The sequence below is a fragment of the Chlorocebus sabaeus genome, chromosome 14, assembly GCF_047675955.1.
Source record: "Chlorocebus sabaeus isolate Y175 chromosome 14, mChlSab1.0.hap1, whole genome shotgun sequence".
NCBI classification, from domain to species: domain Eukaryota; kingdom Metazoa; phylum Chordata; class Mammalia; order Primates; family Cercopithecidae; genus Chlorocebus; species Chlorocebus sabaeus.
The window spans coordinates 96,088,058-96,102,646 of record NC_132917.1 but is presented as its reverse complement, the minus strand read 5'-3'; the positions used below and the strand labels follow the sequence as shown (position 1 = coordinate 96,102,646).

Below are 14,589 nucleotides of genomic sequence, written 5' to 3'. Positions count from 1 at the left end.
GGATTGGTGCTGAAATGGTGTGACAAAGGAATGCAGTGGAACTATTGAATGTAGCCTAGGAAGGAAGGACATCAGAAATCTGGAAACCTTTTTAGCTAAAAAGGTTAGAGTTCTTGGCTTTCAAACTGAATTTCCCTAAAACAGCACAATTTTAGTTTTGTGTTGCAACTACTGAAAATTTATTTTAGATGTGAGGTTCTGAAAGCCTCTACAACATTAAGCCTATGTGTGAAAATCCCGCGTTAACTGAAGGGTTTAGATTTTCTCTGTTCCTAGGATGTTCCTGTTTTACTGATGCCAGAAGGCTGCAGTAAAGAGAGACTTCCTTTTTTTACGTTACATTTACTGTTTAGTACTTTAATTTGGAGGTCTTGATTTAAGTGTGTGAATATACTAATTAGATGGCGGGAAGATTATCTATACTTTGTGTACCGTTGTTCTTTTTCCTACACTCACTTCCAGAGCTTATTTTAAATTATCTATTTATATGTAGCAAGGACAGATTGACAAGCTTAAAAATTGTCTATTAAATTTGTATTTGTCATAGACAGCTATACTACAGGAACTGTAATTTGCTAAAGAAATATTTATTTTAAAATTGTTGACTCATCAGTTTTTGAAGAGGGTAACATTAAAGGACTATTATTGACACTAACATTATTAGAGTTTATTGCCTACTATGTCAGGTGTCTCTTAGCTACATTTAATGTATTAACTTTGAATTGACGGGATTAAACAATTTAAAAGTCTCAGAGTTTAAATTGTTATGAATTTTATATGTGAGGTTGGTGAAAATATTGAGCTCTATATTGCTAACCAGAGAGACAATTGGAAGTGACCTCTGAAACCAACATTTATTGGTAGACTCCAGTCTACAATGGATCCAAGAGTGAAGTTATCTATCAAAAACAGTTTTAATTTCAGATTTCGGGGTTTGGAGGAATTTCCTTTTTTAAAAAAATTAAGTTATATGAAGTAATATTCTAAACCAACCTTTTCTTTATTTTCAGACAATAGCCAAAGTACCCATGAATAAAATAACGTGTATGCCAAGGAGGTAGTTATTTACATATATTTACATAGTTACAATGTTCTTTCAAACAACTAGTTGTTTTTGTTTTTGTTTTTGTTTTGCTTAGAATTAAAAGAGGAAGAGTAATTCTTAAGTATTGCCTAATTGTTTAAAGAGAAATATTTAAAGAGAAATATTTTGTCACCCATTCTGGTGATGCAGGTATCTGGTGATGGAAGGGACTTGTATTTCTGCCACTTTTGTCCCTTAATGTAGAGAAAATGATCATTTTCCTTATTTAGAAGCATAGGTTAGCCAAGAAAGGTAAACCATTGTCTGTTTATCCCTGGATTTTTTTTTAAATCAGCTTAGAAAGGTAATTTTTTTTTTTACCCTAGTTATACTAAGCCTGTTTTCAGGATTAAATGAGATTTCTGAGCTAATAGGAATCAGAGAGAGTAAGGACTTTGAAGTTAGGTACACCGAAGTTTCAGTGTCACTCAGCTGGACAAGTTATATAATCTTTTTAAGCCTTGGTTTATTTTTTTTTAATGAGGATAAAAATAAGGATAAAAATATTATTGAACATTATTCACTCTCTTACAGAATTCAAACTACCAATTCAGTGAGGTGGGTGGCATTGTTATCTTGCGAATAGTGCCATACAGTTAGTTCATTGTTTAATTTTTATTGAGTGCCTACTGTTTGCAAAGTAAAGATACAGTGATGAATAAGACACAGGCCTCGCCACAGGAACACCCACCTAGGTTTGTGCATATTGAATATGACCCCAGATTTTCTCTCCATGAGCAGTTATTTGATTTTGAATACATGGGCTATCAAACATCTTTTATTCTGTCGCAAGTATTGCATAAGACCCATTGCAACTCTCATTCCTTCTTACTCACGTGTTCATTTCTTGTTATGTTTGTGGACTCTTAACAGAACTTTCAGAGACTAAAATTGGCCATGGCCACTGCCAGAAAACATTTTTTTCTCTTAAAGTTTAAATAAAAGGCTGCGCTCTGAAACGTACGAGGCAGGTGCTTAAAGAGCACTATAATACACATGAAAATAGTTCCGGCTTCAAACTTGAAATTGTTCAAAACTGAAGCAGGTAAAAGGTGGCATGACAAACACTGGGCTCCCTAGACTTTTGTTTTAAAACATTAAATATGACGTGAAGCTGACTTTATTCACATACTTTGTACAGTGGAGCATTGCCCACTGTGTTTGGGGTTTACAGTTAAGTGACACAAGTGACATGCTCGTTCCAGTGGGTCGGAAGCCCCAGACCTTCACAAGGCATTGACCCTTTTTTCCCTTAAGTTTTTGGTGTCCCAAAATAACATCTAAGATAAACCCACATACATATACTTACTCCTTTAGCTGTTCTATCTTTTAAATTATGTTGTAGTCAAACATAGTTGTTTTTTGAGGATACCTGAATGACAAACACACCTGAGAAATTCCTGCCCTTTAAAAATTCTCAAAGTCACTTTTTGTCTGCCTCAGATGGAAGGGATCTATAAATAACTGATTAGAAACAGTGCAAAATTCAAGTTTCTCCTGGTTGGATTCAAAACAGCTTATATAGGGGCTGGTGGCTGGATGCAGTGGCTCACGCCTATAATCCCAGCACTTTGAGAGGCCAGTGCAGGTGGATCACTTGAGGTCAGAAGTTCAAGACCAGTCTGGCCAACATAATGAAACCCCATCTCTACTGAAAATACAAAAATTAGCTGGGCTTGATGGCACGCGCCTGTAGTCGCAGCTGCTGTGGAGGCTGAGGCAGGAGAATCGCTTGAACCCAGGAGACAGAGGTTGCAGTAAGCCGAGATTGCGCCACTGCACTGTAGCCTGGGTGACCGAGCAAGACTATGTCTCTAAATAAATAAATAAATAAATAAAAATATGGGGCGGGTGGGCCGGGCACGGTGGCTCACGCCTGTAATCCCAGTACTTCGGGAGGCCAAGGCGGACGGATCATCTGAGCTCAGGAGTTCCAGACCACTCTGGGCAACATGGTGAAACCCATCTCTACTAAAATACAAAAAATTAGCCAGGTGTAGAGGTGCACACCTATAGTCCCAGCTACTGAGGATGCTAAGGCACGAGAATTGCTTGAGCCTGGGAAGCAGAGGTTGCAGTGAGCCGAGGTCATGCCGTTGCACTGCAGCTTGGGCTACAGGGTGAGACTCTGTCTCAAACAAACAAACAAACAAACAATATATATAGGGGCAGGTGAACTAGGACCCTCAGGCCAAATCTGGCCTGCTGCCTTTTGTGTATGGCCTATAAGCTCAGGATGGATTTTATGTTTTTGAATGGTTGAAAATAATAATAAAAATATTTTTCACATGTGAAATACATGAAATTCAAATTTCAGTGTCCACAAATGAAGTTTTACTGGAACACAGCCATGCTTATTTGTGTGTGTTGCCTGTGGTGGTTTTGTGACACAGACCAATGTGGCCCACAAAGACAACAATTTATTTACCTTCGGGCCCTTCACAGAAAACCTGGGCTGACCCTGGTCTAGTGCTGAGATAAGAACTCCTAGAGCTTTCCCTTTTCCCTGTTCCTTCTGCCATGCTTCTGCCCTCCTCACTCCCTCACCTCCCAGTTAGGTTTATCTTGCCTGGATAAAATCAGGGCTACGTCAGCCATTTGAAAAGAATGTGAATCCGAAAAAAAAAAAAAAAAAACAAAATGCAGTTTGAAATTTGTATCCCTAATAGTTTAGGAGTAAAGTGAAAATGTGAAGTTGCTCTTGGCTTCTTAGATCTCCTTTTCTCCTTTCCTGCGGCGTTGACCTTGAAGTAGTAGATGGATCATGTTAACCAAGAATGGAAGTGCAAAGAAATGTAACCTTTACTTTCTGGTTATAGAATAAACCTTCCAAGCTCATATTTTTATAGATATAGCATATAAAATCATTTTTAAGTGGTGGGAATGTCCTTGCTTTGGTTTGAGAGTGAAAACTCAGATCATATGTTCCTGACTAGTACATTACCATGAATTGAACCCCTGTGATAGGCCAGGCACTGCATTAAGTAAGGGCTTTTTTGTGTGTGGGCCCACACCTTCTCATGATCCCGTTTAAGGGAGAAAGAACTGAAGGCTATAAAGGTGGTCATCGTTATGAAACCAGTGTGCCCTTGATTCAAATAAGTTAGTGCCTCGAGTTCAGTCAGCGCTGGAGCAGCTCAGCCTGGGCTGTGTGTTTCTTGCTTACATCTTTTGCAGTTCGCCGATCACTTTTCGGCCTAACTTTTAACTGAAAAATTATGTTTGTATTTTAGTTTTAGAAGTGTAGTCTGTTAGACAATAGGGATAAAATTGCAGTTTTGCTATTATTATCTGATATTATCTGTTCTTACTATTTGATGGTTCAGTGAGGGCACATTTAGTCTGCCTAACAATGAGCAAACACATGGGACAATTAAATATTTTTCTCTTTGCTATAGGAAAGAGAAAAACCACTTGCTAGTGTTGCTTTTTAAAAGTTAATAGTGTTTTCTCCTATATCTTTGATTGTAACCTGCAAATACTTATATTGTAATAACTGGTTTTACAGGTCCCCTCTTCACCCCCTCTCACCTCCCTCCCCCATATAATAGAGAGGGGATTCTCCAAGGCGAGAGACTTTACCTATTTCCTGTGCGTCTAGCACCTACCGAGGTTCATAATCTGTTTCTCATTGAATGAGTTAAGGAATGAGAAACTGAACTGGCCTAAAGGTACCTCTTTTATTCTACATTAAACTCTTTACACTCTACTTTTGAAGTCTTAATTATTAACTTTTTATTTATGTATAGTATCACGCTGAGAGAAGACTAAGAGAGGGATGCATCTACCAGAGTATAGATCATGATTATTTTGCTTTTCTCTTTCAGTAGTTCTGGAAAGCTTAGTTTCCGAAGGGACATATATTTTTCAGTCATCTAAAATATTTCTGTATATAGTCATGTGCTGCCTAAAACGTTTCAGTCAATGAGAGACTACAGACATGACATTGGTCTCTTAAGATTATAAGGAAGTTGCCCTATGCAGATGTACCATTGTAATCTTTTAAGCCATATTTTTACTCTACTATACTATAATATTTTTAGCTATTTTATATGTACACTTAATCCATTGTGTTACAGTTGCCTACAGTATTCAGTACCGTCCTGTGCTGTACAGGTTTGTGGCCTTGGAGCAACAGGCTATATACCACATAGCCTAGGCATGTAATAGGCTGTACTGTCCAGGGTTGTGTATGTTTATGTGAACATTTATATATTTATGATGTTTACACATGACTAAATCACCTGACAATGCATTTCTCAGATCATATCCTTCTTATTAAGCAATGTATGAGTATAGTAGAGGGAGTTTATGCTGAAATTAAAAATAGCAGTGTTGATGCTTAAAAATCAGGTCTGTTAAAGGAATGATAAGAAGTAAAAAGTTAATGAATAATGATCCCTTTCTGGGTTTTTTTTTTTTTTTTTGCACTGCTATAAGAGACATTTAGGAATGAACCAACCTCAACTTTAACAGAATCAATCTGTAATTTTGTTGTCAGTACACATCAAATTATCTAAATTATTTATTGTGACAATTAAATTCCAAAATATTAATAATTTGGTTGCTTTCCTATTGGTTTTTTAAAAAGCAAACAAAATCTTGAAGTCTCAGGTATGAATTACTTATAAAAGTCAGAAAAGACAGTTGTCCAAAACTTGTGCTTTACCTACCTGACTTTGGATAGATGTTATTAAAAGGAAACAGTACTATTTATTCTACATGTGTATATCTTAGAGACACAGCAATGTCTGTGCTACCCAGTGGCTATTCTGTGACTAAAACAAACCTTAGAAATGAATATTTTCTTATTTAAAAAAAATCTTTTAGAAATAATGATTAAATATGTTTCACATAAATATGAACCTCCTTAAGCTTTTTTTAAATGCTTATATCTGTTTCCTAGGGCTGTCATCACCAAGTACCATAAACTGTGTAGCTTCAAACTACAGAAATTTGTTGTCTTAGAGTTCAGGACACCAGAAGTCAGAAACCAGCATGTCAGCAGGGCCATGCCCACTCTGAACCCTGAAGGGAGGTGCTTCCTTGCCTCTCCGAGCACTGGGCTTTGCCTGCACTGCTGAGTGTTCCTAACTTGCAGGTGCCTTGCTCCTGTTTCTGCCCTTGTGGTCATAAGGCCATCTTCTCAGTGTGTCTGTCTTCACCACAGCTCTGGTCACTTTCCCTTGACTTCTTGGTTTGACAGCAGTAATACTTTCTTCTTAAAATTTTCTCCTCGCATGTCTCCTCAGCCCTGCCTTTTCCTAGTTTTCCTGCTAGTTACTTCTTTTCAGTTTTTCCCTTGTCTTTCGGTGTCTCCCATAGCTCTTCAGTATGTATGGCTCAGATACCATCCATGTGCAGTCACTGTCAAATGAGGCCAGGAGTCATTTCTAGCTGTCACTTAGTGACTAGCACCAGTTTAAACTAGGGATTTCCAGTTAATATTTGTGAATCAATAAATAAATGAAATGAGCTATAAAAGCAGTTTATTGGATCACTTATTGAATAGGCAGTGAAATCAAAATACAGTATTTGAATTTTTCTTTACAAACTAAACTTAAAGCCATTAAAAAGATAATAGAATATAACATAAATGGAGATTTTGAAGACAAGATTGTGACTGTACCTCCTTTCAAACCCCTCCAAAGTAAAGCACTTGTTATCTAGGTAGAGGAGTGCAGAGTATGTTTTTTTTTTTTTTTTAGGCGGAGTCTGGCTCTTTTTTTGCCCAGGCTGGAGTGCAGTGGCCGGATCTCAGCTCACTGCAAGCTCCGCCTCCCGGGTTCACGCCATTCTCCTGCCTCAGCCTCCCGAGTAGCTGGGACTACAGGCGCCCGCCACCTCGCCCGGCTAGTTTTTTGTATTTTTTAGTAGAGACGGGGTTTCACTGTGTTAGCCAGGATGGTCTCGATCTCCTGACCTCGTGATCCGCCCGTCTCGGCCTCCCAAAGTGCTGGGATTACAGGCTTGAGCCACCGCGCCCGGCCGAGTATGTTTTAATGTATTTTAAAATGTGAAAAGACATTTCAGTCCATTAATTTTTTTTTTTTTTTAAAGACGGGGTCTTGCTCTGTTTCCTAGGCTGGAGCACAGTGGCATCATCTTGGCTCACTGTAGCCTTCGCCTCCCAGGTTCAAGCAATTCTACCTCAGCCTTCCAAGTAGCTAGGATTACAGGTGAACCACCACGCCTGGCTAATTTTTGTATTTTTAGTAGAGACAGGGTTTCACCATGTTGACCAGGCCGGTCTCGAACTCCTGACCTCAGGTGATCCACCCTCCTTGGCTTCCCAAAGTGCTGGGATTACAGGCATGAGCCACTGTACCCAGCCTCAGTGCATTAACTTTTGAAGATAAATATACCAGTAATGAGTTTTATGAAGGTTTTTGTTGTTTTTTTCTGAGACAGAGTCTTGCTCTGTCACCCAGGCTGGAGTGTAGTGGCACGATCTTTCCTCCCGGGCTCAGGCAATCCTTAGCCTTCTGAGTAGCTAGGACTGCATTGAAGTATTTTTTTAAAAAGCAGAATACTTCTTTGACCATATGTGCTTAAAGCAATATCGATAGGTTTGGTGTCCATCATAAGCAGCTGTGCAATTCAATAGAAACGTATTGCCATCACCTTTTGTCTATCTCTGTGGCCATCTGCTATTATAGCTGTTTAAAGGAAGACAGTGTGGTGTGGTATTGGGAGGAAATGGAACATTTTATTGCCAGAATTCTAATTGATTAGAGATAATGAGAATGAAAAAATGACAGTGTTATAGGGAAGAAGTATTCATATGCATGGAACTAGAAACGGATCACAACTTAAATTTTGGCTTCTAATTTGTAATGTTTCAGCCACGTTTGGGTGGAAAGAAGATGTATAGGATTGTTTCCAAAAAAGTTTCTTGTCTATGAATGAACCTAGGATGGTCTTCAGAGATGTATATAAAGAAAGAGAGGAGACAGAGACTGAAATTGACTGCTTCAACTCTAGTGAGTTAACTTTCACTCGTAATAGAAATAGCTAGAGGTTGGATTATTTCAGAAAGCCAGTCAATGTTTTTAGAGCTTCTGATTGTCACAAGAGCAGATGAAAAAATGCAAATATCAGTTATATAGAAGACTTTCCATTTGAGACTCCAGAAAAGGTGTGGGTGGTTACTGTGTGTGTTTGACATTGCATCCTTTCATGAGCTTGTTTAGCATGTGAGGAAGTGGAACTTTACCTTGGGTCTCTCTGAAGCCCAGTTTCCTCCAAATATAAAAAGAAAGGGTTGGTCCATTCAGAAGCTTTAAAGAGTCATTTTTTCCCCAGACAGGATTTCCCTGTGGATTGTGGTATATGAAACAAAGTCAGCAATTCTCCATGGAGGTGATGTGAAGAGAGAAGGCTATGTGGCCTAGACTGCAGATTCCGTTCCTGAGGCCCTTCCTTTGTCCCGTGGCAGCTGCAGAGGCGTCTCGGTTTAGGAGATCAAGATTTGAAAACCAGGGGAAGGCCAGGCTCAGTGGCTCATGCCTGTAATCCCAGCACTTTGGGAGGCCAAGGTGGGTGGATTACTTGAGTCCAGGAGTTCAAGACCAGACTGGGCAACATGGTGAAACCACGTTTCCACAAAAAAATACAAAAATTAACCAAGTGTGGTGGCATGCACCTGTAGTCCTGGCAACTTGGGGGGCTGAGGCTGGAGGATTGCTTGAGCCTGGGAGGTTGAGACTATAGTGAGGTGAGATCACTCCATTGTACTTTAGCCTGGGCAACAGAGTGAGACCCTGTCTCAAAAAAAAAAAGAGAAAAGAAAAAGAAAACCAGAACACAGCCTGCCTCACTGAAAAGTGTGATTTTTAAAAATAGTAGAATTCAGGCATCCCTCTACTGAGCCTCCCTCGAGATTAACTGTGCTGCTATGGGAAATCGGAGCTTAATTATATCACACGAGCTTAAGAACTCAGGGATCCAATGATACAATGTAGGGAATTTGTTTCAAAATATTTTATGGTTGCTGAGTAGATAGAACAAATTGATCACGAGTTGATGACTTTTGGAGCTGGGTAATGGTTCAGAGGGATTCGTTATACTTATTTAATATATGTTGCAAATCTTCAGTAATCAAAGGGTTTAAATTTTTTGAAATATGTATCATGATGAATGGCACAGTTTTAACATTTCCCTTTTATGTAACTAACACATTACAATTTTTCATTTATTTAGGGGTTATCAGTGGTTGTGCCCCATCCAAACATCTATCCCAGTAGTCAGGAATACAGCAAAGCCCCTGAGGCTCCCTCTGCTGTTAGCTACCTGTGTGTCTGTTGGGATGTACGCCATGCCAGGATTTCACCACCAGTGGCTCTAATACCGAGTAATTTGGAGGCTGAGTGGGAGGAGGAGGGTGGAAAAAAGTAGGATTCTTTACCTTAATCTAGTCTGTCTTCCTATGGTAATCATTAAGCCTTTCATATTTTTGTGTCAAAAAAAAAACAAACCAGTATTTCTTAATGTTGTTAGAAAGTGAAAATGATAATGTGGGTGTAAAAGATTAGATTCAGAAAAATAGACATCTGAAGTTACTACTTTTACCTCTGTGGAGCAGAGATGGAATCGTTTGATTTGTCAGACAATTTAAATTTATTATGACAGGATGAACTTGGCTTACAGAGTGTGGGACACTTAATGAGTCCGCTTCTAGCCTCTGGCTTAGATATATAAAGAATGGGGTAGACTGACTTGGGCTGTCATTTAACTGAAAATTTTATTATTCTGTACCTTTACTTGATAATATTTACCTCCCCCCATCCCTTCCTAGTTCTGAGTGTAAATACACTTGTTTTAAGTTGCTGAGTGAGACATAGGTGTAGAGTGGGTGAAGAGTCTGGGGATAGCCCACTGGACTGGGTCCAGTGTCTTGAATAACTACTTAGTAATTGACTTCTGCAAGTCAGTTATTTTTAGGAGCTTGAGTTTCTCCCTTTGCTAGTTGAATATGATTTGTGAAAGAAGTGAATGTTTTTATATTAACAGATTTAGACCTACTCAAGGAGGATTTATTGTGTTTCATTTTAATTGTCAAATGATTGTATGCTGTGGAAACAAAAGGGACTCCATCTTGGATGTTAATCTGCCATGTTGCCTTTTTTTTTTTTCTAAGACATCTATTATAGCATGCCATGTTGACTTCTGGTTAACCTCCTTCAAGACCTTTGAATGCCTCCTGATTACTACTTTACTTACTGTCCCTAGTGTAAGAGCATGTCAGCCTGGATGTTGCCACACAGATTTCCAGGCTGTGATGCGCACAGCATCCATGTTCTGGAGGGTTCTCTGCACGCATGCCCTTTCCTCATGGTCTGTAAGCCCTGGGTCTGGGGGCAGTGGTGCAGAGATCTGCCTGTCTTGTGGCTGACCAAGACCACACTTCTGTCTGTAAGTTCCCTCAGTAAATCACCCAGTACCAACAAACTAGATTTGTCTTCCTCCTTCTTTAGTGTCTCAGCTCCTTCACAGAATAGATACTTTCCTTTTTTTTTTTTTTTTTTTTTTTTGAGATGTAGTTTTGCTCTTATCACCCAGACTGGAGTGCAGTGGTGCAACCTTGGCTCACTGTAACCTCCACCTCCTGGGTCCAAGCGTTTCTCCTGCCTTAGCCTCCCGAGTAGCTGGGAGTACAGGTACCTGCCACCACGCCTCGCTAATGTTTGTATTTTTAGTAGAGACAGGTTTTCACCATGTTGGCCATGCTGGTCTCAAACTCCTGATCTCAGGTGATCCACCCGCCTTGGCCTCCCAAAGTGCTGGAATTATAGGCTTGAGCCATCAAGCCCGGCTAATACTTTCCCTTTCTACTCTTTGGGAAGCCACACATGTTTGAAAAACAGAAAGTTAATTCCCCTTTACTTTCTAAGTACCTCGTGTCGGTGATTTCATCTGCTGAATTCAGCCATCTTCTCCACCTTGAAAGACACCATGTTAAAAGTTAAGTGCTGATGCTGCGTAGGATGTAGGGTTCAGGTGTCTGAAAATCAGGCAACGTGCGTTCTCAGAGAGCGTGATGAACAGTGAAGGAAAACTCAAGGGAGAATGTACCCAGAGGCCTGATGTTCTGGACACCTTGTTCTTTATCAGGCAGTGCTAGACCTTATTGCATAAAATGGTGTTTGGGGCCAAATGAAAATGGTAAGCGAACCAAAGACAAGCCTCTGTGCCTCCTCAGCTTTGAAAATGTAAAAGGGAAACGCAGATACTGCTGTAGAATCAACATGTGCCTAGCGGCGTGACTTCAGCAACTTCTGCAGAGCTGTACGTGAGTGCCTGGGATTGTGGCCGCAGAGAACTGGAATACTGGCTCAGGCTACTTAAATGTAGATGAAAAGATGAAACCAAAAGGAAGGTAAATTGACCTTGACAAGTCTGTTTATATAAGCAGATTACTTAGAGGCAATCTGTACCTGCATAGCAAGTGTACACATTGATTTCTGAATGAGAAAGCACTGACATTGCCTTATGAGCCATTATGATATTGTTCTTCTGATTATGTTTGTGCTCAGGTTAATAAGGTGTACCTACCAGGTGACTCCCCCGTCCCCTTCACCCTCCACTCCAGGAAGCATCCATGTATCCTGTGCTCTGCTCTAAAGTAGAACATTTAATGTTCATCATGACGGCAGTGGAAGATTTGCTTTTGCCTTTTGAATTGCTTCCTGCTTTTCTGTCCCTTTGTTTTTTGCCAGCATCTTAATTCTTACTAATTGATTTGGTGAGATTCTTTTTATGTATTCTTTTAACACAGAATTATTTTCTGTATTTCAGAGCAGTTTTATTTAAAGAGTAAAACTGTCTCTTGGAATAGTCATGGGGTGGTTTGTCTCTAACAGGTTAGAATATTGCCCTCCATAGAAGAGTAAAAATGACTGCTGCTTTTAAATAGGCTTAAATTATTGACTTTTTATACAACCAGCATAGGTGCTATCATTAGAGGGTCAGACCTCTTCTACTTATATTCAGTCCGAACATAGTCCAAATAGTCACTGCATTTATTAGTTTATTTGAACCACTCTCAGTTTCACCATTTGATTTGCTTTCCTAATAGGTTCTAAGCTCTTTGAAGCTCAGTTGTTTTGTTCTGTTTTCTCAGCCTATGAATTTGGCCTCGTGCCAAGTTAGTTTTGGTTACATTTTTGCTTTTTATTTATGAGCTGCCATAAAAGAGATTGTTCTGTCTTAGGCTTTACTAATAGTCGGTGAAAGGTTTGAATTAAAGGACTGGATTGGCCCAGAGTCATACAGGTGCACATTTGCCATTCTGAACTGAAATCCCTGGTGCCAGTGCTGTTTATGAAAGGATTAGAGCAGGGAGTTTTGTTGCCCTACAGTCAGGAAATTCAAGTTTTATTTTATATTATTTAAGTAATTAAGTGTTAAAAAGTTTACACACAGTTGTGTATGTGTGTCCATCCTTGTGCCTCAATCACAAATTTCCTGAAATCATCTCCCTGGGCTCCATTGTGGCGGTTCTCCCACCAAGCTTTTCTTGTGATTGTCTCTTGCGCACCACCGTTCTTTAGAAGTAGTATTTCTTGGAGGTTTGTGGTTGAGATGGGGACTGGATGCTGGCTGTGGCCCCTTTGTGGCTTCAGAGGAGAGAGGAGGGGGCATTATCCTCAAAGACTCCAGCGAGGTTAGAGAGGGAGGAAGTAGGCTAGGCGAAGCTCACGGAAGTCTGTGCAATAACTGACCTGTGTCAGGTTGGGGTCTCCTTCTAGCAGGATGTCTAGGGCAGGGAAGAAGGACTGCAGGGCTCTCTGGTGTGCCAGCTGCCAGCTCTCATGCAGCACTCAGTTTTCAGTGACTGTCATGTTAATTCAGCATGCCAGCTGTTCAATTTAATGTCTATACCAATGGGGACTGGGGGAGAGGTAGATGATGAGGAAAGAGAAGAAATAATGAGGTAATATGTCATCTCCTAAAAGCTCATTTTGTAACAGAAATTGTCCAGACTATTACTGCATTACGTTTTAGATTTTCCCCAATCCCCTCAGAAAACAAAAAAGCTCATCCAGAACATTGCCCCTTCCACTAGCATGAGGCAAATCTTCCAGCTCTCCCAGGGCTGGCTGTCAGGCCCCTGAAGCTGTGCCTTCTGAATGTGACACCTTGTCCTGGCCACACCTCTGGAGAGACGCCACACACGTCAGCGTTAAGTGGTACACATGGTCCCTTTCACCAGAGATGTCCTGAAATCGAGGGACTATTTAGAAAACAGGCTGCTGCTTCATTCTATTGTGGGAGTGATGTGACAGGAAGGGAGGCTCAGGAATGACCGTGACAGGAAAGCATGTGGCGCACTCACAGTAAAGCTTCACAGAAGCCCTCACGGCCAGGCGCAGCAGAGCGCAGCGACTCTCCGAGGAGCTGCTGTCCTAGCACCCTCCCAGTCATCTTCAACAAGAGCAAAAGTTCACTGACCACCTCGGTTCCTTTATTCTCCTCTTGTTCCTTGAGGACTGACCAGTGGGTGTGTGTCCCTCTTTGCCTCTTTGCTGGGGTCACAGAGGAACTCAGGAGCTCACATTGAGTGGCCCCCAGACATGTCACTGGGACCAGAAAGTGCCATCCGGATGGGGAGGTCTACACTGGGGGTGTGGAGTGGCCGTATCTTCTGGCCCTGACTTGAACAGTGAGTCCATGTGTGGCCTCTCATTTACATAAATAAAGAATGGCTGTGGCTGGGCACGGTGGCTCACGCCTGTAACCCCAGCACTTTGGGAGGCCCAGGTGGGTGGATCACCTGAGGTCAGGAGTTCGAGACCAGGCTGGCCAACATGGTGAAACCCCATCTCTAAAAATACAAAGATTAGCTGGGCATGGTGGCAGGTGCCTGTAATCCCAGCTACTCGGGGGGCTGAAGCAGGAGAATTGCTTGAACCCGGGAGGCAGAGGTGGCAGTGAGCCGAGATCACACCATCACACTCCAGCCTAGGGGACAAGAGCGAGACTTCATCTCAAAAAAAAAAAAAAAAGAATGGCTGTAATCCCAGCACTTCGGGAGGCTGAGACAGGCGAATCACGAGGTCAGGAATTCAAGACCAGCCTGGCCAAGATGGTGAAACCCTGTCTCTACTAAAAATACAAAGATTAGTCAGGCGTGGTGGCGTGCACCTGTAATCCCAGCTGCTCGTGAGGCTGAGGCAGAGAATTGCTTGAACCCGGGAGGGGGGATTTCAGTGAACCGGACTCCCATTTAACTGACGGGTTTTTTATTTTGTACCTTTACTTGGTAACACATTTCTCCCCCAGTCTCTTCCTAGTTTTGAATGTAAATACAGTTGTTTAAATTGGTAAGTGAGATCTTGGAGAAAGAGCCCAAAAGGTCTAAGTACCATCAGCTGCAGAGTCCTGATACAGGCTGCCTCTGTCGACCTGGGTCCAACCAGGAGAGAAAACCCACACACTAATTTGAATAGGAAAGGTTTAATATAAAGATAGAATTACTAACTCTAACAGGGTTTTGGAGTAAT

General features: G+C 41.0%; 1 protein-coding gene across 5 annotated transcripts in view; it reads left to right on the top strand.

Moving 5' to 3' along the window:
• Positions 1 to 14,589, top strand: part of LIMS1 (LIM zinc finger domain containing 1) — a 152,546-nt gene that overhangs the window by 87,088 nt on the left and 50,869 nt on the right. The gene's annotated exons all lie outside the window — the stretch shown is intronic.